Source organism: Rhinopithecus roxellana, chromosome 19, assembly GCF_007565055.1.
Source record: "Rhinopithecus roxellana isolate Shanxi Qingling chromosome 19, ASM756505v1, whole genome shotgun sequence".
Classification (NCBI taxonomy): domain Eukaryota; kingdom Metazoa; phylum Chordata; class Mammalia; order Primates; family Cercopithecidae; genus Rhinopithecus; species Rhinopithecus roxellana.
The window spans coordinates 5,002,764-5,026,619 of NC_044567.1; the positions used below are offsets into that span (position 1 = coordinate 5,002,764).

General features: G+C 47.3%; 1 protein-coding gene and 1 non-coding gene across 3 annotated transcripts in view; both read right to left on the reverse strand.

The window, feature by feature from the left end:
- Positions 1 to 21,934, reverse strand: part of CBX1 (chromobox 1) — a 36,104-nt gene extending 14,170 nt beyond the window's left edge. The window contains exon 1 of one of the 2 annotated variants that reach the window (XM_010358967.2): positions 21,687 to 21,934. The gene's annotated coding sequence lies outside the window, so the exon portion shown is untranslated. Of the gene's footprint in view, positions 1 to 20,680; positions 20,837 to 21,686 lie in introns of those variants that run through there. The other variant, XM_030924061.1, reaches the window with a different exon arrangement.
- LOC115895099 lies at positions 6,784 to 6,890 on the reverse strand. The gene has a single exon (XR_004055290.1). It is a non-coding gene; the product is annotated as a U6 spliceosomal RNA (small nuclear RNA).
- Positions 21,935 to 23,856: the final 1,922 nt, after the last annotated feature.

The window sequence follows — 23,856 nt, forward strand, 5'->3', positions numbered from 1 at the left end:
TTCCAGTCAGCCTTCCCAACGTGTTTTTTTTTGTTTACAATTAGTTCTCTAGGGTTTCAAGAAAGCTGTCTGTCAAAATCAGTCGAGAGGGCAGAGATCGGTAGCACAAACCTGTAATTCAAGCACTTTGGGAGGCCTAGGCAGAAGGACTGCTTGAGCCTAGGAATTTGAGACCAGCCTGGGCAACACAGTGAGACCCCCATCTCTACAAAAAATAATCGGCTGGGTATGCTGGAAGGATCACTTAAGCACAGGAGGGTGAGGCTGCTGTCAGCTGTGATTGTGCCACTGCACTCCAGCCTGGGTGACGAAGCAAGACTGTCTTTAAAAAACAGATAAAGAGGTTGGGTGTGGTGGCTCACACCTGTAATCCCAGCACTTTGGGAGGCCGAGGAGGGCAGATCATGAGGTCAGGAGATCGAGACCATCCTGGCTAACACAGTGAAACCCCATCTCCACTAAAAATACAAAAAATTAGCCAGGTGTGATGGCGGGCACCTGCAGACCCAGCTACTCGGGAGGCTGAGGCATGAGAATGGTGTGAACCCGGGAGGCGGAGCTTGCAGTGAGCTGAGATCACACCACTGCACTCCAGCCGGGGTGATAGAGCAAGACTCCATCTCAAAACAAAACAAAACAAAACAAAACAAAAAGGAAAAATGATCTTTTCATTTTATTTATTTTTCTTTGAGATGGAGTCTTGCTTTGTCACCCAGGCTGGAGTGCAATGATGCATTCTCAGTTCACTGCAACCTCCACCTCCCAGGTTCAAATGATCCTCCTTCCTTAGCCTCCCGAGTAGCTGGGACTACATATGCACACCACCACTCCTGGGTAATTTTTTTGTATTTTTAGTAAAGATGTGGTTTCACCATGTTGGCCAGGCTGGTCTCAAACACTTGACCTCAAGTAATCCGTCCACCTCATCCTCCCAAAGTGCTGGGATTACAGGTGTGAGCCACCGTGCCAGGCAATTTTATTTTTTTCAATGACACAATTATCTTTTAATTTTTTTGAGACGGAGTTTTGCTCTTGTCGCCCAGGCTGGAGTGCAACAGCGCAATCTCGGCTCACCACAACCTCCACCTCCTGGGTTCAAGCAATTCTCCTGCCTCAGCCTCCCAAATAGCTGGGATTACAGGCAAACACCACCATGCCCAGCTAATTTCGTATTTTTAGTAGAGACAGGGTTTCTCCATGTCGGTCAGGCTGGTCTCGAACTCCCAATCTCAGGTGATCTGCCCGCCTCAGCCTCCCAAAGTGCTGGGATTACATGTGTAAGCCATCATGCCTGGCCAATTACCATTTTCTTTCTTTCTTTTTTTTTTTTTGAGACGGAGTTTCGCTGTGTCACCCAGGCTGGAGTGCAGTGGCGCGATCTCGGCTCACTGCAAGCTCCGCCTCCCGGGTTCCCGCCATTCTCCCGCCTCAGCCTCCGAGTAGCTGGGACTACAGGCGCCCGCCACCTCGCCCGGCTAGTTTTTTGTATTTTTAGTAGAGACGGGGTTTCACCGTGTTAGCCAGGAGGGTCTCGATCTCCTGACCTCATGATCCACCCGCCTCGGCCTCCCAAAGTGCTGGGATTACAGGCGTGAGCCACCGCGCCCGGCCTCAATTACCATTTTCTAAATTCCACCCACACCCCCAATGTCAGGGGTACCTAGCGGCCTTTCCAGAATCCTGTTACACAAACTGGTTTGTTGTACTTTCTTGGCTCTTCCTAAATTCAGTCCTACTTAATTTTTAGCTTTTTCTGGTCAGTAAGTAGTCTTCTAGCTGTTTTCTGACATCTCTTCTCTACTTGTCTTTTTCCTATTTTTCTTGTCTCTTTAAAAATCTTATTGACCAGGCAGTGTGGTGGCTCACGCCTGTAATCCTAGCAATTTGGGAGGCCGAGGTGAGAGCATCACTTGAGGTCAGGAGTTCGAGACCAGCCTGAACAACATGGTGATACCCTGTCTCTGCTAAAAATCAAAAAAATTAGCTGGGTGTGGGTAGTGGGCGCCTGTAATCCCAGCTACTTGGGAGGCCGAGGCAGGAGAATCACTGGAACCTGGGAGGCAGAGGTTACAGTGAGCCGAGATTGAGCCATTGTACTCCAGCCTGGGCAACAAGAGTGAAACTCCGTCTCAAAAAATAAAATAAAAATCCTTTGACCATTACTTGTGTGAGATTTTCAAAGGGAGTAGAACCATGTGGTTCAACCAGCCATGTTTATCTTCAAAGTTTCACTGAAGTATCTAATAATAGTGAGTGCTTATTACGGTGCCAGGTACTATTACAAACACTTTACTCATTTATTTAAAAAATTTTGTTTAGATACAGGGTGTTGCTCTGTTGCCCAGTACAGTGGCCTGATCGCAACTCACTGCAGCCTTGATCTCCTGGGCTCAAGCCATCCTCCCAAGCAAGTAGCTGGGACTACAGGCTTGTACCACCAAACCTGGCTAATTTTTTCCATTTTTTTAGTGGAGACAAGATGTTCCTATGTTGTTCAGGCTTCTCTTTCTGTTTTTTTTTTTTTGAGACGGAGTCTTGCTCAGTCGCCCAGGCTGGAGTGCAGTGGTGCGATCTCAGCTCACTGCAACCTCTGCCTCCCAAGTTCAAGTGATTGTCCTGCCTCAGCCTCCCAAGTAGCTGGGATTACAGGCGCGTGCCACCACATCCAGCTAATTTTTGTATTTTTAGTAGAGATGGGTCACCATGTTGGTCAGGCTGGTCTTGAACTCCTGACCTCGTGATCCGCCCACCTCAGCCTCCCAAAGTGCTGGGTTTACAGGTGTGAGCCACTGTGCTGGGCCCCAGGCTTCTCTTAAACTCCTGGCCTCACACAATTATCCCGCTTTGGCCTCCGCAAGTGTTCGGATTACAAGTGAACCACAGCGCCCCGCCTACTCATTTATTATTTACAGTACTCCCAAGAGTTACCAGTTGAAGCTAGTAACTGAGGAGACTGGACTACAAACGTGGGAGTGTGGCTTTACAGTATGTACTCAAACCTCAGTTTGAGATCCTCAGTTGTCCTACTTAGCCAACTCGTATGGTTTATATCACAGTATTATAAACAAAAAAATCTAAAATTGCCATAATTTTTACCTAAACATTTGCTGAGTCTAAGATTCCTAGAAAAATAATACATTTGCATTATAGTTTACAGTTTACAAACTGCTACCATACTATCTCATTTAATCTTCAAAACCATCCTGTGAGATAAGCCATTCAGATGTTATATCTATCTCACAAATAGACCAAATTTAGATGAAATAAATCACCTAAGGTCACACAATTAAACAGCGCATAGCACTTCAGTGGGCTAGGTTAAATGCCCTGTTGAACACATAAAACTAGCAGCTAGGCCAGGTGCGGTGGCTCATGCCTGTAATCCCAGCACTTTGGGAGGCCGAGATGGGCGGATCACGAGGTCAGGAGATCGAGACCATCCTGGCTAACACGGTGAAACCCCGTCTCTACTAAAATACAAAAAAAAAAAAAAATTAGCCAGGCATGGTGGTGGGCGCCTGTAGTCCCAGCTACTCGGGAGGCTGAGGCAGGAGAATGGCGTGAACCCGGGAGGCGGAACTTGCAGTGAGCCAAGATGGCGCCACTGCACTCCAGCCTGGGCGACAGAGTGAGATTCCGTCTCAAAAACAAACAAACAAAAAAACTAGCAGCTAGCCATAAACCTACAGGGTAACCTCCCTCCAGACTGTATAAGGAAAGGACACAGAGATCTCTTCAGATGACTCCTCCCTATAATTTGTCATTGGTAAATGAGAAAATGACTGGTAATGATTTTTCGCAGAAAAGACCTTGAAAGATTATGTCTCTGTTAAAAAAAAAAAACAATGATTTTTAATTGGTTTCTGGAATATGAAGGTATTCATTGTTTATTAAACCTGCAGACAGAAACAAAGCTGGGTTTTTAATGCCCCAGCAGTCTTCTGAGTCTTTCAAATTGACAAGTGCTACATAGTGTAGAATTTTTGAAGTTAAACATCTAGCAAGCAGACTACAGAGAGAACTACTGAGCAAATGTCAATTTTAAGAAACCAGGCCAGGCACGGTGGCTCACGCCTGTAATCCCAGCACTTTGGGAGGCCGAGGCAGGCAGAATCACCTAAGGTCAGGAGTTTGAGAAAAGCCTAGTCAACATGGCGAAACCTCATCTCTACTAAAAATACAAAAAAATAAGCTGGTCATGGTGGTGGCGTGCACTTGTAGTCCCAGTTACTCAAGAGGCTAAGGCATGAGAATTGCTTGAACCCAGGCGGCAGACATTGGCAGTGAGCCAAAATCACGCCACTGCACTCCAGCCTGGGTGACACAGCAAGACTCTGTCTCAATAAAAAACAAAACTGGTTGGGCACAGTGGCTCACACCTATAATCCCAGCACTTTGGGAGGCCGAGGCAGACGGATCACAAGGTCAGGAGATCCAGACCATCCTGGCTAACATGGTGAAACCCCATCTCTACTAAAAATACAAAAAATTAGCTGGGCGTGGTGGCAGGCACCTGTAGTCCCACCTACTCGGGAAGCTGAGGCAAGAGATGGCGTGAACCCAGGAGGTGGAGCTTGCACTGAGCCGAGATCGCACCACTGCACCCCAGCCTGGGCTATAGAGTGAGTCTCTGTCTCAAATAAAAATAAATAAATAAATAAATAAATAAACAAATAAATAAATAAATATGGCCCGGTGCGGTGGCTCAAGCCTGTAATCCCAGCACTTTAGGAGGCTGAGGCGGGCGGATCACGAAGTTAGGAGATCGAGACCATCCTGGCTAACACGGTAAAACCCCGTCTCTACTAAAAAAACAAAAAATTAGCTGAGCATGGTGGCAGGTGCCTGTAGTCCCAGCTACTCAGGAGGCTGAAGCAGGAGAATCAGTTGAACCTGGGAAGAAGAGGTTGCAGCGAGCCCAGATCGCCCCACTGCACTCTAGCCTGGGCAATAGAGTGAGACTCCATCTCAAAAAAAAAAAAAAAAAAAAAAGGAATTCAGAGGAAAGCAAACTCTGAGTCGAGAACCTTCACCTCTGTAAGAATCAGAATCACCTATGGAGTTTAGAAATACAGATGCCTGCCCGGATGCGATGGCTCACGTCTGTAATCCCAGCACTTTGGGAGGCGAGGTGGGTGGATCACGACGAGGTCAGGAGTTTGAGATCAGCCTGGCCAACATGGTGAAACCCCCATCTCTACTAAAAATACAAAAATTAGCTGGGCATGGTGGTGTGCGCCTGTAGTCCCAGCTACTCAGGAGGCTGAGACAGGAGAATAGCTTGAAACCGGGAGACAGAGATTGCAGTAAGCCAAGATCGTGCCATTGCACTCCAACCTGGGCAACAGAGTGAGACTCCATCTCAAAAAAAACAAAACAATACAAAAAAACGCTGGGCACAGTGGCTCACACCTGTAACTCCAACACTTTGGGAGGTCAAGTCAGGTCAAGACGATCCTGGCCAACATGGTGAAACCCGTCTCTAGTAAAGACACAAAAACTGTCCGGGCATAGTGGAACACGCATGTAGTCCTAGCTACTCGGGAGGCTGAGGCAGGAGAATCACTTGAACCAGGGAATCAGAGGTTGCAGTGAGCTGAGATTGTACCACGGTACTCCAGCCTGGCAACAGAGCAAGACTCAATCTCAAAAACAAAAACAAACAAAAAAAAAAAAAAAGGAAGAAATACAGATGCCTAGACCCCACTCCACAGAAAATACATCAGAAAGTGGTGTTTTTAAAGCAGTATTTTCATTTTTTCTAATTAAAATCATATATTAACATTCGATTACAAAAATGTATAATGTGGCCAGGTGCAGTGGCTCATGCCTGTAATCCCAGTGCTTTGGAAGGCCAAGGTGGGCGGATCACAAGGTCAGGAGTTTGAGACCAGCCTGGCCAACATAGTGAAACCCCATCTCTACTAAAAACACAAAAAATTACCTGGGCGTGGTGGCAGGCGCCTGTAATCCTAGCTACTTTTGGGATGTGGAGGCAGGAGAATCGCTACAAGGTGGGAGGTGGAGGTTACAGTATGCCAAGATCGCGCCACTGCACTCCAGCCTGGGCAACAGTGGGAGACTCCATCTCAAAAAAAAAAAAAAAAGTTCAGGCCGGACGTGGTGGCTCATGCCTGTAATCCCAGCACTTTGGGAAAAGGCTGAGGTGGGTGGATCACGAAGTCAGGAGATCAAGACCATCCTGGCTGACAGGGTGAAACCCTGTCTCCACTAAAAGTACAAAAAAATCTCCGGGCGTGGTGGTGGGCGCCTGTAGTCCCAGCTACTCGGGAGGGTGAGGCAGGAGAATGGAGTGAACCCGGGAAACGGAGCTTGCAGTGAGCCAAGATCACGCCACTGCACTCCAGCCTGGGCGACAGAGCGAGACTCCGTCTCAAAAAAAAAAAAAAAAAAAAAAATTTCTTGTTGCCAGGTGCGCTGGCTAACGCCTATAATCTCAGCACTTTGGGAGGTTGAGGTGGGCGGATCACGAGGTCAGGAGTTCAAGACCAGCCTTATCAACATGGTGAAACCCCATCTTTACTAAAAATACAAAAATTAGCCGGGCATGGTGGCGCATGCCTGTAATCTCAGCTACTCAGGAGGCTGAGGCAGGAAAATCGCTTGACTCTGGGAGGCGGATGTTGCAGTGAGCTGAGATCACACCACTGCACTCCAGCCTGGGTGACAAGGAGAGACTTCCTCACAAAATAAATAAATAAATAAATAAAATAAATAAATGTTTTTACTTTTGAATTTTTTTCTTTTTTTTTTTAAATACTTAAATATATGGACTGCTTCATGAATTTGTGTGTCATCCTTGCATAGGAGCCATGCTAATCTTCTCTGTATTGTTCCAATTTTAGTATATGTGCTGCCTAAACAAGCACCAGTTTACCCTTTTATACAATGCAATCTATCTTTGACATTATTCCATAAAGATCTCCATCCCTAACAGCTGCCATAGCATTCCACTGTATGGTTTCCTTTTTTTTTTTTAATTATGAAGAATACTGTTTTGACATTGGCAGTGAGCCAAAATCGCACTACGGCACTCCAGCTTGGGCGACACAGGAAGACTGTCTCAATAAAAAACAAAACAAACCCCAAAACTTGCTTATAGTGTCCCAAGGAATCCAGGGACAGTGTAAATCTGAATCGAGTAATTAATTCACAGCTCAATTTTAAGAGCTGGCATCTGCATCTTTCTTTTTTTTTTTTTTGAGATGGAGTCTCACTCAGTCGCCCAGGCTGGAGTGCAATGGCGTGATCTCGGCTCACTGAAAGCTCCGCCTCCCAGATTCACGCTGTTCTCCTGCCTCAGCCTCCCAAGTAGCTGGGACTACAGGCGCCCACCACCACGCCTGGCTAATTTTTTTGTATTTTTAGTAGAGACTGGGTTTCACCGTGTTTAGCCAGGATGGTCTCGATCTCCTGACCTCATGATCTGCCCATCTTGGCCTCCCATAGTGCATGAGCCACAGTGCCTGGCCAGGCATCTGCAGCTTTTGAAGCTCCACAGGTGATTTTGATGAACATTCTTGGCTAAAAGCTACTGCTATAAGAGGATTGGCAAAAACCATATTCCTCAAATGAAATTACACACATTACTGCAGACATAAATCAGTTCTCGGGGCCAGGCGTGTTGGCTCAGGCCTGTAATCCCAGCACTTTGGGAGACTGAGGCGGGCGGATCACCTGAGGTCAGGAGTTCAAGACCAGCCTGACCAACATGGAGAAATCTTGTCTCTACTAAAAATACAAAATCAGCTGGGCATGGTGGCACATGCTTGTAATCCCAGCTACTAGGGGAGGCTGAGGTAATCACTTGAACCCAGGAAGGAGAGGTTGCAGTGAGCCGGGATTGTGCCATTGCACTCCAGCCTGGGCAACAAGAGTAAAACTCTGTCTCAAAAAAAAAAAAAAAAACAAAAAAAAATCAGTTCTCATAGTTCGCTAGAATACGGGTGAACATTTTATTTTCTCCATTACATTTAGAATAACAATGAAGCGAGTACAGGAAGTAAAGGCGGTGTGTGCCTTCCGAAGCTGAACCCGTCAAATGGGCTCGTGAGGTGCGATGGGCATGCGGCCCATTCACCTTTCCCCATCGGATGCGGGTCGGAGTCTGGAAAACCAGATGCAAGTGGCGACCTTGCACATCATGCATGGGATGGCATCGATGCTAAATGTTGCCCACTCCTTCCCTTCCATCAACACGCCCCGATAATAAAGAAAGTCTTGAGTAGTCAAAAAAAAAAACAAAAAAAAAAAAAAAAAAAACACTGCTTAGGGAATAACAAATGATGAAACAAAACTCTATTCACATCACACCATCTTCAGACTTGTTGTACAGCAATGACACTGGAAGAGCAGCTTAAGATCCTACATCCCTTCACCAGAGAAGGTACAGGCACCAGAAGCATGATTATGGTTGCTGTGTGGTCTGCTTCCCAGTGAAAGACCTGCTTAACCAAACACCAGGATAATAAGCAAAACACAGCTGTCATGATTCCAAGTCTTGGCCCCTAATACCTTTCACTTCTCTGACCCCTCAACTTTATGTCTATAGGTAGTCACATATAGTTACTGTATAACTCAGTTTCTTCATCTATAAAACAGACTTAATGACCCTCATGGGATAACTGAGAGGTTAGCTTTTTTCTTTTTTGAGACGGAGTCTCGCTCTGTCGCCCAGGATGGAGTCCAGTGGCATGATCTCGGCTCACTGCAAGCCCTGCCTCCCGGGTAGCTGGGACTACAGGCGCCAACCACCACGCCTGGCTAATTTTTTTGTATTTTTAGTAGAGACCGGGTTTCACCATGTTAGCCATCCTGGTCTCAATCTCCTGACCTCGTGATCCGCCCGCCTCAGCCTCCCAAAGTGCTGGGATTACAGGCGTGAGCCACCACGCCTGGCCCTGAGAGGTTAGCTTTTATGACCCCTGGCATTAATTATTTATATATTTGCACATACACTCTACTTCTTCATTAGACGCTGCTTAAGCAGTATATATTCAGAGATAGCTCTCTGAAACCCAGTGCACTGAGAAAAACTCAATGAGAAAACATTTTTATCCTACAGATCTGGCTGAAATTCATGACTCGGTTTCTCCAAAGAGCAGAGCAGTTCCAGAAAACACTCAAGAAGAACCCAGATATGACTACCATGAATGAACCAAGAACTACAAAACAGAGAAACCAAGATCTTATTTCTGGAGGACTGAGACAGAAGAGCTGCCAGAAACAGAAATCACAATACATATACCTGAAGCGCAGGAATTTCTTGTGCTTTTTCATTTATCTGGCCCAGGGAGGAGAATAAAATCACAAAGTTTGTGTAATAAATGGCAAAAGGAGGCCAGGCACAGTGGCTCACGCCTGTAATCCCAACACTTTGGGAGGCCGAGGTGGGAGGATCACCTGAGGTCAGGAGTTTGAAACCAGCTTGACCACCATGGTGAAACCCCATCTCTACTAAAAATACAAAATTAGCCAGGCATGGTGGCACATATCTGTAATCCCAGCTACTCGGGAGGCTGAGGCAGGAGAATCACTTGAACCCGGGAGGCAGAGGTTGTAGTGGGCCGAGATCGTGCCACTGCACTCTAGCCTGGGCAACAAGAGTGAAACTCTGTCTCTAAACAAATAGATGGCAAAAGGAATTTACCTTCCGAGGAGTAAAGGAAGGAAGTACATTCTGCATACAAACAGAAAATTTTAACAAAATTTATTTGTGCCGGGCGCAGTGGCTCAAGCCTGTAATCCCAGCACTTTGGGAGGCCGAGATGGGCGGATCACGAGGTCAGGAGATCGAGACCATCCTGGCTAACCCGGTGAAACCCCATCTCTACTAAAAAAAGACAAAAAACTAGCCGGGTTTGGTGGCGGGCGCCTGTAGTCCCAGCTACTCGGGAGGCTGAGGCAGGAGGATGGCGTAAACCCGGGAGGCGGAGCTTGCAGTGAGCTGAGATCTGGCCACTGCACTCCAGCCTGGGTGACAGAGCGAGACTCCGTCTCAAAAAAAAAAAAAAAAAAAAAAAAAAAAAATTTATTTGTGACAATTTTTTTTTCTTGAGACAGAGTCTGGCTCTGTCGTCTAGGCTGGCGTGCAGTGGTGTGATCTCGGCTCACTGCAACCTCCACCTCCTGGGTTCAAGCAATTCTCCTGCGGTCAAGCAATTCTCCTGCCTCAGTCTCTCGAGGCGTGCACCACCACCCCCGGCTAATTTTGGTATTTTTGGTAGAGATGGGGTTTCACTATGCTGGCCAGGATGGTCTCGATCTCTTGACCTCATGATCTGCCCACCTCAGCCTCCCAAAGTGCTGGGATTACAGGTATGAGCCACCATGCCCGGCTATTTGTGACAAAAAAATTTTTTTTTTTTTTTTTGAGACGGAGTCTTGCTCTGCCACCCAGGCTGGAGTGCAGTGGCCGGATCTCAGCTCACTGCAAGCTCCGTCTCCCGGGTTTACGCCATTCTCCTGCCTCAGCCTCCCGAGTAGCTGGGACTACAGGCGCCCGCCACCTCGCCCGGCTAGTTTTTTGTGTTTTTTTTTAGTAGGGACGGGGTTTCACCGCGTTAGTCAGGATGGTCTCCATCTCCTGACCTCGTGATCTGCCCGTCTCGGCCTCCCAAAGTGCTGGGATTACAGGCTTGAGCCACCGCGCCCAGCCAGTTTTATATCTTAAATATCTTCCAATTCATACTTTTTCCTAGCCCCACTGCTACTGCTCTATTCCAAGCCACCATCATCTCTTGCATGGGTAACTCCTGATCCAATTCATTTTCAACAGTAGCCAGTGATTTCAAAATGAAAACCTATCTCTTCACATCATTATCTGTGGGCATTTGAGCTGAAGGTCCCTGCACTTACACCTATCAATCGTAATTACCTTGTGCTTTGCCCAACTTTTCACTTAACCAATTTCCTTAGCTTAATGTCACTTCCTTAGAAGTCCTTCCCTGAAGCCCCAGACAACTCTGTATGAACAAGCTCCTATAGTATTCATTCACATAAAAATTATCTACTGGGCACCTATCATGTGTGAGGTGCTGGAAAAATGGGGTGGACAAGATAGACAAAATCCTTGATCTCTTAGACCTTATTATTCTAGTGCAGACAAGTGAGTGAGCACTATTGAGTGTGTGCACACATGTATTTGCAAAGCATGGCACAGACAATAAACAATAAAATATTACTGATGTTACAAAGCAAATCTCTTTAGAATAACATTTAAACAGAAACCCGAACTACAAGGAGACAACTCAGCCAAAATAAGAAAAGCACTCCAAGTTTAGGGAATAGTTGGTTTGAAAGTCCTAAGTTGAGAATCAGCTTGCTTTATCTGAGGAAAAGAAATGTGGCCAGGTGGAAAGACCTTGACTAGACTGAGGAAATCGCAGGCAGGGAGAAGATGACAATTATTTTGCGTATCACTTCTTACTTCATTCCTTTTTCCATCTGGTTCTTTTTACTATTCCATTTTCTTTCCTCCCCTTTTACCCCCAGTTTAGGTTGAAGATCTAGTCAATTAATGGCTATCAAATTTTGTAACTGCAGATCTTCTAGTATTTGTTTGTTTGTTTGTTTAAGATGGAGTTTTACTCTTGTCGCCCAGGCAGGAGTGAAGTGGTGTGATCTCAGCTCACTTCAGAACTCTGCCTCTGGGGTTCAACCGATTCTCCTGCCTCAGCCTCCCAAGTAGCTGGGATTACAGGTGCCCGCCACCATGCCCAGCTTTTTTTTTTTTTTTTTTTTTTTTTGAGACAGAGTCTCACTCTGTTGCCCAGGCTGGAGTGCAGAGGGGCGTGTTCTCGGCTCATCGCAACTTTTGCCTCCGGAGTTCAAGTGCTTCTCCTGTCTCAGCCCCACTAAGTAGCTGGGATTACAAGTGTGCGCCACCATGCCCAGCTAATTGTTTGAATGTTTAGTAGAGACGGGGTTTCACCATGTTGGCCAGGCTGGTCTCAAACTCCTGACCTCAGGTGATCTGCCTGTCTCAGTCTCCCAAAGTGCTGGGATTACAGGCGTGAGCCACCACGCCCGACCAGATCTTCTAGTTTTTAATACTATTAAGAAATAAAATCGGTCGGGCACGGTGGCTCAAGCCTGTAATCCCAGCACTTTGGGAGGCTGAGATGGGTGGATCACAAGGTCAGGAGATCGAGACCATCCTGGCTAACCCGGTGAAACCCCGTCTCTACTAAAAAATACAAAAAATTAACCGGGTGAGGTGGCGGGCGCCTGGTAGTTCCAGCTACTCGGGAGGCTGAGGCAGGAGAATGGCATAAACCCGGGAGGCGGAGCTTGCAGTGAGCTGAGATCCAGCCACTGCACTCCAGCCTGGGTGACAGAGCGAGACTCCGTCTCAAAAACAAAAACAAAAACAAAAAAAGAAATAAAATCAAATTAGCTAGGCACTGTGGCTCACACCTGTAATCCCAGCACTTTAGGAGGCCAAGATGAGAGTTGTGGGGTGGTTGAACCCACAAGTTTCAGACCAGCCTGGGCAACATAGCAAGACTCCATCTCTCTGTCTCTTTCTTTTTTTCTTTTGAGAGGGAGTCTTGCTCTGTCACCCAGGCTAGAGTGCAGTGATCTTGGCTCACAACCTCCGCCTCCCGGATTCAAGCGATTCTCCTGCCTCAGCCTCCTGAGTAACTGGGATTACAAGCGCCTGGCTAATTTTTCTATTGTTAGTAGAGATGAGGTTTCACCATCTTGGCCAGGCTGGTCTTGAACTCCTGACCTCGGCCTCCCAAAGTGCTGGGATTACAGGTGTGAGTCACTGCGCCCAGCTGTGAGACTCCATCTCTAAAAGATTAATTAATTAGGCTAGGTATGGTGGTTCACACCTGTAATTCCAGCACTTTGGGAGGCGGGCAGATCACCTGAGGTCAGGAGTTCAAGACCAGCCTGACCAACATGGAGTAACCCCGTCTCTACTAAAAATCAAAATGAGCCGGACGTGGTGGCGCATGCCTGTAATCTCAGCTACTCGGGAGGCTGAGGCAGGAGAATCGCTTGAACCCAGGGGGCAGAGGTTGTGGTGAGCCAAGATCACACCACTGCACTCCAGCCTGGGCAGCAAGAGCAAAACTCTGTCTCAAAAAAATAAAAATAAAAAATAAAAAAAATAAAAAAAATTAGCTGGGCCTGATGGCAGGCGCCTGTAATCCCAGTTACCCAACTACTTGGGAGGCTGAGGCAGGGAGAACTGCTTGAACCTGGGAGGCAGAGGTTGCAGTGAGGCCAGATCACGACACTGCATTCCAGCCTGGGCAAGAGAGCGAGACTCCATCTCAAAAATAAAATTAAAAAAAAAAAAAAAAAAGACACAGAGAAGACAGGTGTGGAAGAAAAAAAAAATACAAAAAGGTAAACAATGTAAGTTCAAGTGAGAGTCCAAAATGGCAAGCATACATAATTACCAAAAGTAGTATAAGCAATAAAAAGTAGCCATTGGCCGGGCGCGGTGGCTCAAGCCTGTAATCCCAGCACTTTGGGAGGCCGAGACGGGCGGATCACGAGGTCAGGAGATCGAGACCATCCTGGCTAATACGGTGAAACCCTGTCTCTACTTAAAAATACAAAAAACTAGCCGGGCGACGAGGCGGGCGCCTGTAGTCCCAGCTACTTGGGAGGCTGAGGCAGGAGAATGGCGTAAACCCGGGAGGCGGAGCTTGCAGTGAGCTGAGATCCGGCCACTGCACTCCAGCCTGGGTGGCAGAGCAAGACTCCGTTTCAAAAAAATAAAAATAAAAATAATAAAAATAAATAAATAAAAAGTAGCCATAAATGCACTACAGGAGGTTGGAGGAAGAACTGGCTAGGGTATTAGGAAACATTTTGAAAAGTTGGGATTGAAACCGGGCTTTACTAGCATTTGAGAAGGTGGACTGGTAGGGCAATTTGGCTTCAGGAACTGTAGTAAACAAAGGCAATGTGACACACATAAGCCAGTTTGGGCTGGAGCTGACTGAATAGGAAATATTTTCTACAAGGTTTCCTCCCATTTAAAACAAAGGCCAAAGTCCTCAGTGTAACATTTACATTCTTCAGTTCCCATTCCAGACTAACTACGTCCCTTCTTCCCTCACAAAATCTACACTCCTGTGAAAGACTATAACCTGGCCATAACCTGAACACATTCTATGTTTCCTCCATAGCTTTGCTCATCTATTAAGAAGTGTGAGCGGGGCCGGGCGCGGTGGCTCAAGCCTGTAATCCCAGCACTTTGGGAGGCCGAGACGGGCGGATCACGAGGTCAGGAGATCGAGACCATCCTGGCGAACACGGTGAAACCCCGTCTCTACTAAAAAAATACAAAAATCTAGCCGGACGAGGTGGCGGGCGCCTGTAGTCCCAGCTACTCCGGAGGCTGAGGCAGGAGAATGGCATAAACCCGGGAGGCGGAGCTTGCAGTGAGCTGAGATCCGGCCACTGCACTCCAGCCTGGGCGACAGAGCGAGACTCCGTCTCAAAAAAAAAAAAAAAAAAAAAAAAAAAAAGAAGTGTGAGCTTAGGCCCAACATGGTGGCTCAGGCTGTAATCCCAGCACTTTGGGAGGCTGAGGCAGGCGAATTACCTGAGGTTGGGAGTTCGAGAACAGCCTGACCAACATGGAGAAACCCCATCTCTACTAAAAATACACAATTAGCTGGGTGAGGTGGCACATGCCTGTAATCCCAGCTACTCCAGAGACTGAGGCAGGAGAATCGCTTGAACCTGGGAGGGGGAAGTTGCGGTGAGCCAAGATCGGGCCACTGCCCTCCAGCCTGGGCATCAAGAGTGAAACTCCGTCTCAAAAAAAAAAGAAGTGTGGGTTTGGTGGGGTGCAGTGGCTCATGCTTGTAATCCCAGCACGTTGGGAGGCCAAGGCAGGTGGATCACTTGAGGTCAGGAGTTCAAAACCAGCCTGGCTAAGATGGTGAAACCCCAACTCTAGTAAAAATACAAAAATCAGCCAGGTGTGGTGGCATGTGCCTGTAATCCCAGATACTCGTGAGGCTAAGGCAGGAGAATTCTTTGAACCTGGGAGATGGAGGTTTCCAGTGAACAAAGATTGCACCATTGCACTCCAGCCTGGGACACAGGACAAGACTCTGTCTCAAAAAAAAAAAAAAAAAAAAAAAAAAAAAAAAAAAAAAAAAGTATGTGCCGGGCACTGTGGCCCACATCTGTAATTTCAGCACTTTGGGGAGGCTGAGGTGGGTGAATCGCTTGAGGCCAGGAGTTTGAGACCAGCCCAGCAACATGGTGAAATCCTGTGTCTACTAAAAATACAAAAAAAAGTTAGCCAGCACAGCGCACCTGTAGTCCCAGCTATTCAAGAGGCTGAGGCACAAGAATTGCTTGAACCCACAAAACGGGGTTAGGACGCAGTGAGCTGAGATTGCGCCACTGCACTCCAGTCTGGGAGACAGAACAAGACTCTGTCTCAAAGGAAAAAAAAAAGTGTGCTCCTGACTAGGCTTGGTGGCTCATGCCTATAAATCCAGTACTTTGGGAAGTTGAGGCGGGTGGATCGCTTGAGGCCTGGAGTTCAAGACCAGCCTGGCCAACATGGTGAAACCCCATATCTACTAAAAATACAAAAATTAGCCATGTGTGGTGGTGCAAACGTGTAATCCCAGCTACTTGGGAGGGTGGGGCACAAGAATTACTTGAACCAGGCAGGCAGAGGTTACAGTGAGCTGACATCTTGACACTGTACTCCAGCCTCGGTGACAAAGTAAGACTCTGTCTCAAAAAAAAAAGTAGTGTGCTCCTGTAGAGGGCCAACAGTCAAAATCCTACCCATTCTTCAAGACCCAGCTTAAATGCTACTTTCTCCATGAAGTCTACCCAACTTAGCTAAATAATATTTCTCTTTTCTTTGGGGTTCCCAAAGCATTTTGTTTCTATTTTTACTTGCACACACCATTAAAGGTAGGTCTGGAACCTGAACAAGTTGTTGAACCCTATATGGGCAATAAAGATGGATGTCTCAGGCTGGGTGCAGTGGCTCATGCATGTAATCCGAGCACTTTGGGAGGCTGAGGCAGGCAGATCTCCTGACGTCAGGAGTTTTGAGACCAGCCTGACCAACATGGAGAAACCCCGTCTCTACTAAAAACACAAAATTAGCCAGGCATGGTGGTGCATGCCTGTAATCCCAGCTACTTGGGAAACTGAAGCAGGAAAATCGCTTGAACCCAGAAGGCTGAGGTTGCGGTGAGCCGAGATTGCACCATTGCACTCCAGCCTGGGCAACAAGAACAAAAACTCCATCTCAAAAAAAAAAAACAAAAAAAAAGGATGAATGTCTCAGAAGCATCAGGGAATAGAAGTCCAAAGCTGTAAGTTTTTAAGGGAATAAGCAGCAAGATAAATCTGATCCATACACCCTAAAGAGAAAACAAGGAAGAAGTACCTTATGTTGAAAGAATCAGCAACTACATACCAATCATCAAAAGGCAGGTGAAGGCATGTGTAGTATATTCAGGTGGTAGTCTTGTTTCTAAACTGCTTTTAGTCTGTAAGCTGTGGTTGTTTGAGAAGCAAATGCATTCCAGATGGAAAACTTGACTGAGCAGAAAACTAAAAACTTATGCCACACATACAGTTAGCAGTTTTGTTTTGGAGTCTTGCTCTTTCACCCAGGCTGGAGTACAGTGGTACAATCTCCGCTCCCTGCAACCTCTGCCTCCCAGGTTCAAGCAATTCTCCTGCTTCCGCCTCCTGAGTCACTGGGATTACCGGCATGCGCCACCACGCCCAGCTAATTGTGTATTTTTAGTAGAGATGGAGTTTCTCCATGTTGGTCAGGCTGGTCTCTAACTCCGACCTCAGGTGATCCACCCACCTCAGCCTCCCTTAGTGCTGATATTATAGGAGAGAGCCCTCACGCCCGGTCAGGAGTTTCATTTTTAAAGCAACACTAGCCCTTGAATTTCAGAGGATCTAAGGCTAGAATACTGGTGTGCGAATACATTTTGAATTTTATCTGAGATGTGTTCTGAAACTTGGAAAACTCCTTTGAGTATGTTGACATGGATATTTTACCATAGATTTTTGGGTTGAGAGGCCACAAGAGTCTGCAAATGTTAGTATGGACACAGTGATACCTCAAGCCATCTTTCAAAGGTTAATTTAAGATAAAATAAAAGTGGTTACAAAGCTAGACCAGAATCATGACTACATTGGAAACATGTATCAAAACACCACAGTGGCCAGGCATGGTGGCTCACACCTGCAATCCCAGCACTTTGAGAGGCTGAGGTGTGTGGATCACTTGAGGTCAGGATTTCAAGATCAGCCTGGCCAATATGATGAGACCTCATCTCAACTAAAAATACAAAAAAAGTTAGCTGGGCATGGTGGTGTGCGCCTCTATTCCTAGCTACTCGGGAGGCTGAGGCAGGACAATCACTTGAACCCGGGAGTTGGAGGCTGCAGTGAGCCGAGATCACACCAGCCTAGGTGACAGAGCAAGACTTGTCTAAAAAAAAAAAAAGAAAGAAAGAAAAAAAACCATCACGGTGGGCCAGGTGCCGTGGCTCATGTCCGTAATTCCAGTACTTTGGGAGGGTGAGGTGGGAAAATTACTTGAGGCCAGGAGTTTGAAACTAGCCTGGGCAACATAGTGAGTCCCTGCCTCTATTTATATGAGAAAAATAAAATAAAAAATAAAAAAACCCCACCACAGGCTGGGCACGGTGGCTCGTACCTGTAATCCCTACACTTTGGGAGGCCAAGGCAGGTGGATCACCTGAGGTCAGGAGGTCAAGACCAACCACCTGGCCAATATGATGAAACTCCATCTCTACTAAAAAAATACAAAAAATTAGCCAGGCGTGGTGGTGAGTACCTGTAATTCCAGCTACTTAGGAGGCCTGAGGCAGGAGAATCACTTGAACTCAGGAGGCGGAGGTTGCAGTAAGCTGAGTTGCACCGCTGCACTCCAGCCTGGGCAACAAGAGCAAAACTCCGTCTCAAAAAAAAAAAAAAAAAAAAAAAAAAAAAAAAACCCACCACATTGTACCACATAAGGATACACCATTCTTGTCAGTTAAAAATTAATACTATAGGCTAGTCACGGTAGCTCATGCCTGTAATCCCAAAACTTTGGGTGGCCGAGGAGGGTGGATCACCCGAGGTCAGGAGTTCAAGACCAGTCTGGCCAACATGGCAAGACACCATCTCTACTAAAAATACAAAAATTAGCCGGGCGTTGTGGGGGGCCCCGGTAGTCCCAGTTACTCCAGAGGATGAAGCAGGAGGATCGCTTGAACCTGGGAGGTGGAGGTTGCAGTGAGCTGAGATTGCGCCGCTGCACTCCAGCCTTGGTGACAGAGCGAGACTCCGTCTCAAAAAAAAAATTTATTCCATAGTTCTGTTAGGTCCTCAAAGTGTCAACTATTATTTTAAAAGGCACAATTTCACAGACAAATTAGGTCGCCCCCTTCTGGTCATCAAAGTATAAATGCTAAAAGTAGGAAAGATTGAATACAAGTTATTCTATGCAAATACTGACAGGATCTAAATTTCGTCCATATTTGAGTAACTTTTCCAAATAACCTCGGGAAGGCTATTCAATTTTTCAACAGACATCGCTACTGATAATTATTCAGATCAATTCAAAGGACACAAAAGATTTTTCAAGATTCTTTTAAAACAGATATATTCAAGCTATTTTGCTTGTGATGAAACTCAGAATCTGAGGCCTGAGGTACTTAAAATGACTAGTTGCACAGCCTGTATACCTTTTCTATATTTAGTACCAGAGTGAGTACAAAACTGAAGCTAACCATTCTGGGCAACAGAGACTGTCCCTACAAAAAAGAAGCCATGCATGGTAGCATGAGACTGTAGTCCGAGCTACTCAAGAGGCTGTGGTGGGAGGATTGCTTGTGTCCAGGAGGTCGAGGCTTCAGTGAGCCATGAAGCCACCACTGCACTCCAGCCTGGCAACAGAGTGAGACCCTGTCTTAAAAAAAAAAAAAAAAAAAAGAAAGAAACTAACAGGTTAAGACAAGCATGCCAAAGACAACAGTTTAACTCTGCCAAATGTCACAGATACAAGACAAGCATACTATGCACATTAATTTAGCTAACACAGAGTTCTCAGAATGGATCTCAAAGCCCCCCATTCATCATTCATTCATCAACCATCTGAACGGCCTACTATGTGCCAGGCACTGATGAACAAGAGGTATGGCCCTATTTTTTCTTTTTTTAAGACAGAGTTTTGCTCTTGTTGCCCAGGCTGGAGTGCAATAGTGTGATATCGGCTCATGGCAACCTCTGCCTCCCAGGTTCAAGCGATTCTCCTGCCTCAGCCTCCCAAGTAGCCGGGACTACAGGCGTGTGCCACCACGCCTGGCTAATTTTTCTATTTTCAGTAGAGAAGGGGTTTCACCATGTTGGCCATGCTGGTTTGGAACTCCTGACCTCAGGTGATCCGCCCGCCTCAGACTCCCAAACTGCTGGGATGACAGGCTTGAGCCACTGCACCTGGCCCTACTATTTATATTTTTAATGTAAAACAATTTAGGATACAGCAACCACTTAAGAAAAATATCACCACAGGGAAAACCGTAAATGACTTCAGGTCCTCCACTCCCCTGAAGCTTCGTTAAGGTGCCACCAGTTTCAATACAAGTGCTTTTCAATCACACCACTTTCATATAAAAGTCTACAAGGCACCTAGGGAGGAACACCGGCATTAATTTCCCCATTGTATTCCTGAATCTATTCCAAAACCTTGGACCTTTCACAATCTTTCCAAACTGCTAATGTGATTCTTTTTTTTTTTTTTTTTTTTGAGGCGGAGTCTTGCTCTGTCGCCCAGACTGGAGTGCAGTGGCCGGATCTCAGCTCACTGCAAGCTCCACCTCCCGGGTTTACGCCATTCTCCTGCCTCAGCCTCCCGAGTAGCTAGGACTACAGGTGCCCGCCACCGCGCCCGGCTAGTTTTTTGTATTTTTCAGTAGAGACAGGGTTTCACCGTATTAGCCAGGATGGTCTCGATCTCCTGACCTCGTGATCCGCCCGTCTCGGCCTCCCAAAGTGCTGGGATTACAGGCTTGAGCCACCGCGCCCAGCCTAATGTGATTCTTAATTGAAGAGGCTACTTCACCCTGGGCTACAGGTTCTAGTATAACTGATTTTAGCTGAACTTTTTGTAAATTCCACCTCAATAGCGTTAAACCAACACGTCTAAATGTAACACCAATTTACGAAAAACCCTCACTTGAAACTTTGAAAAAGAGGTAAAATACGGCCGGGCGCGGTGGCTCACGTCTATAATCCCAGCACTTTGGGAGGCCGAGGCGGGAGGATCACGAGATCAGGAGTTCGAGACCAGAGTGACCAATATGGTGAAAGACCATCTCTACTAAAAATACAAAAATTAGCCGGGCGTGGTGGCGCGTGCCTGTAATCCCAGCTGGTCGGGAGGCTGAGGCAAGAGAATCGCGTGAACCCGGGGAGGTGGAGGTTGCAGTGAGCCAAGATGGTGCCACTGCACTCCAGCCTGGTGACAGAGGGAGACTCTTCTCAAAAAAAAAAAGGAAAAAAAAAAGAGGTAAAATATTGCTCACTCTGTATTCTAATTTTCCAATAAGGAAAAGTTGGCTAAAAACAGAAGGCCCCACGAAACAAATATTACCTCACAATCTCACATACTTACTTTTCCTGTGTCTCCCAATTTCTCGCACCGCACACGATCTAAATCTCTCACTACCTCACTCCGTGCCTTAACTATTAACTCATCTACGCATTTTTACAATTTCATCAACTTTGTGAGACCAGTTACGATCCCAGACAAAAACGTATGGAACTAATTTTGAATCAAAGCAAGAGCTGCACTTGGACTTTTTTAACTCCTCAAAGGAATCATGGAGTGAAGGTAGTAGGAAACCTGGAAAAGTGAAAAAGGCGTATTCAATCCTTTCTTCATAATTATCCTTACAGCCTCCCCACTGTAAAGACCCATCAGGAAGCAAGGGAGGCCTGCTTTCCCCTTTATTCTTATACACCTTACAGAAATATTCTCTGGATCTCCGCCCTACTTATCCTAACAGCTCCTCCCCTTCCAGAGCCAGGCCCAGCAAACGCCTGCCCCTCCCCCTCCGTGCCCCCTTTCCCAAATTATTCCACACATCTCCTCCACCAATCAGCACACCTTGTGCGGCCCAGGGCCCTCTTCCAATTCACTCGAAGTTACTCCTCCGTAGTCCTGCAAAGCCAGGTTCCTCTGGCAATCCCGGCCGGACCCAGGGTCCTCCGAAAACAGTTAAAAACCTCGGGTCGTGCGGTCGTCAGCCCCTCCTCATGCCTATCCCAGCCTCAAGCCTGTCCCCTTCCGCCCTATCCCGCAGCCGCCCAACCAAGCAACATTGTCCCAGACCACTCGGGCCCCGAAGAGCAGCCCCCAAGTGCTCGGCCCACCCCGAAGCGCTTCAGTCTCAGGCTCAGGATTCGCACCCCGCCCTCTCCATCCTTCATGCAGCTGGCACCGACGCCTCAGCGCCAGGCGGAGAGCTCAGCGCGGGAAGCGGAGAAGCAGGACGCTGGACTCGGGCGCGCTCCCCGCTCCTAACCTCCGCCTAGAAAGCGCGGCCCCTAACGCAGGGCTCCCGCCGCCGCCGCCGCGCCCCCTCCCCCAGCTCTCCCGCCTCCAGCGGGCTCCTCACCTCAGAGCAGCGCCCAGGAGCCCCAGAGGAATCGGTGCTGCGCTACTGGCGCGTCGCGTCGGGTCGCCTGGGGGAGTGGCGCCCAGGAAGGCAGCAAGCCGGGTGGCCGCAGTGGAGCCCCTCACTGAAGCGGCGTACCGCAGGCCCCAGCCAACGGCCCTCCCCTCAGCCGAACAAAAGAGCCTCGCACTCTGCGCTGCCCGCCGACTGCACCGCGCAGGCGCGACGACCCGCCGCAAGGCACCATGGGCCTCCGGGAGGGGGGCGGGGGGGGGGGTTTCTGTCCAAGACTACAAGGCCCGAAGCGCAGTGCGCCGCGCACGCACAGTAGGCGAGGGTGGTAGGGATTTCTAGTTTTTAAACTGTAACGGTGGAGAGACTGCAGCGTAGAGCGTTGTAACCTAGAAAATTAGAACACATGGGCCAGGGGCGGTGGCTCACGCCCGTCATCCCAGCACTCTGGGAGACCGAGGCGGGTGGATCACCTGAGGTCAGGAGTTCGAGACCAGCCTTACCAACAAGGTGAAACCCTGTCTCTACTAGAAATACAAAAATTAGCCGGGCCTGGTGGCAGTCGCCTGTAGTGCCAGCTACTCAGGAGGCTGAGACAGGAGAATTGCTTGAACTTGGGAGGCGGAGGTTGCAGTGAGCCGAGATCCAGCCACTGCACTCCAGCCTGGGCGATGGAGCGAGACTCAAAAAAAAAAAAAACAAAATTAGAACATAAGATTTTCATAAGCGAGCTCCTTGATGCTTGGCCCCCAAAAATCAACCACTTCTGGACAGTTCTGTAATTCACATCCTCAAAATTTTTGAATTTTAGATTCTTCACCAGAACTTTATCGTATCTCTGCTGCCTCAGATTTCCAATGATTTCTTAGTCCTCAAATCTCTGCCTCCTCAAATCTCTGTAAAATTCCTACTCAGGCCGGTGGCTCAAGCCTATAATCCCAACGCTTTGGGGGGCAGAGGTGGGTGGATCACCTGAGGTGAGGGGTTCAAGACCAACCTGGCCAACATGGTGAAACCCCATATCTACTAAAACACAAAAATTAGCCGGGCGTCGTGGCAGACGCCTGTAGTCCCAGCTACTCGCGAGGCTGAGGGAGGAGAATCACTTGAACCCAGGAGGCGGAACTTGTAGTGAGCCGAGATCGCACCATTGCACTCCAACCTCGGGTAACAAGAGTGAAACTCTGTCTTTAAAAAAAAAAAAAAAAAAATCCTGCTCAGTGTTAAGATGATTTCCCCTTTCAGATCTTCCCTGATTCCCTAGAGTAGGTTAGGTCCCCCCGTAGGCCTCTCATAGCGTCCTAAATTTCCCCCCTTTTATTCGCTGCGCCACAAAAATGTCCCCTTTTTCATTGTCATTTGTGCCCACCTTTTTCAGTGTCATTAATCTCCGTCAGCACCTTCCACTCAATCATCCCAATGAAACACACAATTAGGAAAAAAACCATGTTTTTAAGCCACAATATAACTAAAGTTTTTGTTTTTTAACTTTAAAGTATCCTTCTAATCAGGAGGAAGACAGAAACTCTATTGCACTCTACCCCAAAAGGCAGCAGTTTGCATTTATAAAACAGTTTTGCTGATGCAGGCACTGTTCAGGGCAGGAGTTTGCATTTATAAAACAGTTTTGCTGATGCAGGCACTGTTCAGGGCTCTGGAGAACTGTCAGGTAGGAAGAACCCAGCCCAGCAATATCATAATAGAGTTTAGTTAAAAGAGCTTCAAGAAAGCACAGAGAAGAGGACAGGTGAAACCAGCTGGACTTCCTGCTTCAAGTGAGTACATGGAGACCTTTTCTGTCTTACAAGAGTATTGTAAAATACACCAATCAGCACTCTGTACCTAGCAAGAGGATTGTAAAATGCACCAATCAGCACTCTGTAAAATACACCAATCAACACTCTGTAAAATGCACCAATCAGCGTTCTGTAAAATTCACCAATCAGCAGGAATCTGAAAGTAGCCAATCGTGGAGAGGACTGAAAAAAGGGCACTCTGCTAGGACAAAAATGGAAAATGGGTGGGGACAAATAAGGGTGTAAAACCGGGGCCCTTCTCCCCCATCCCGTCCCCCGTCCCCCCCCACCTTCCCGCCCCTTCCAGGCTGTAGAAGCTTTGTTCTTTCGCGTTCTTTTGCTTTTCACAATAAATCTTGCTG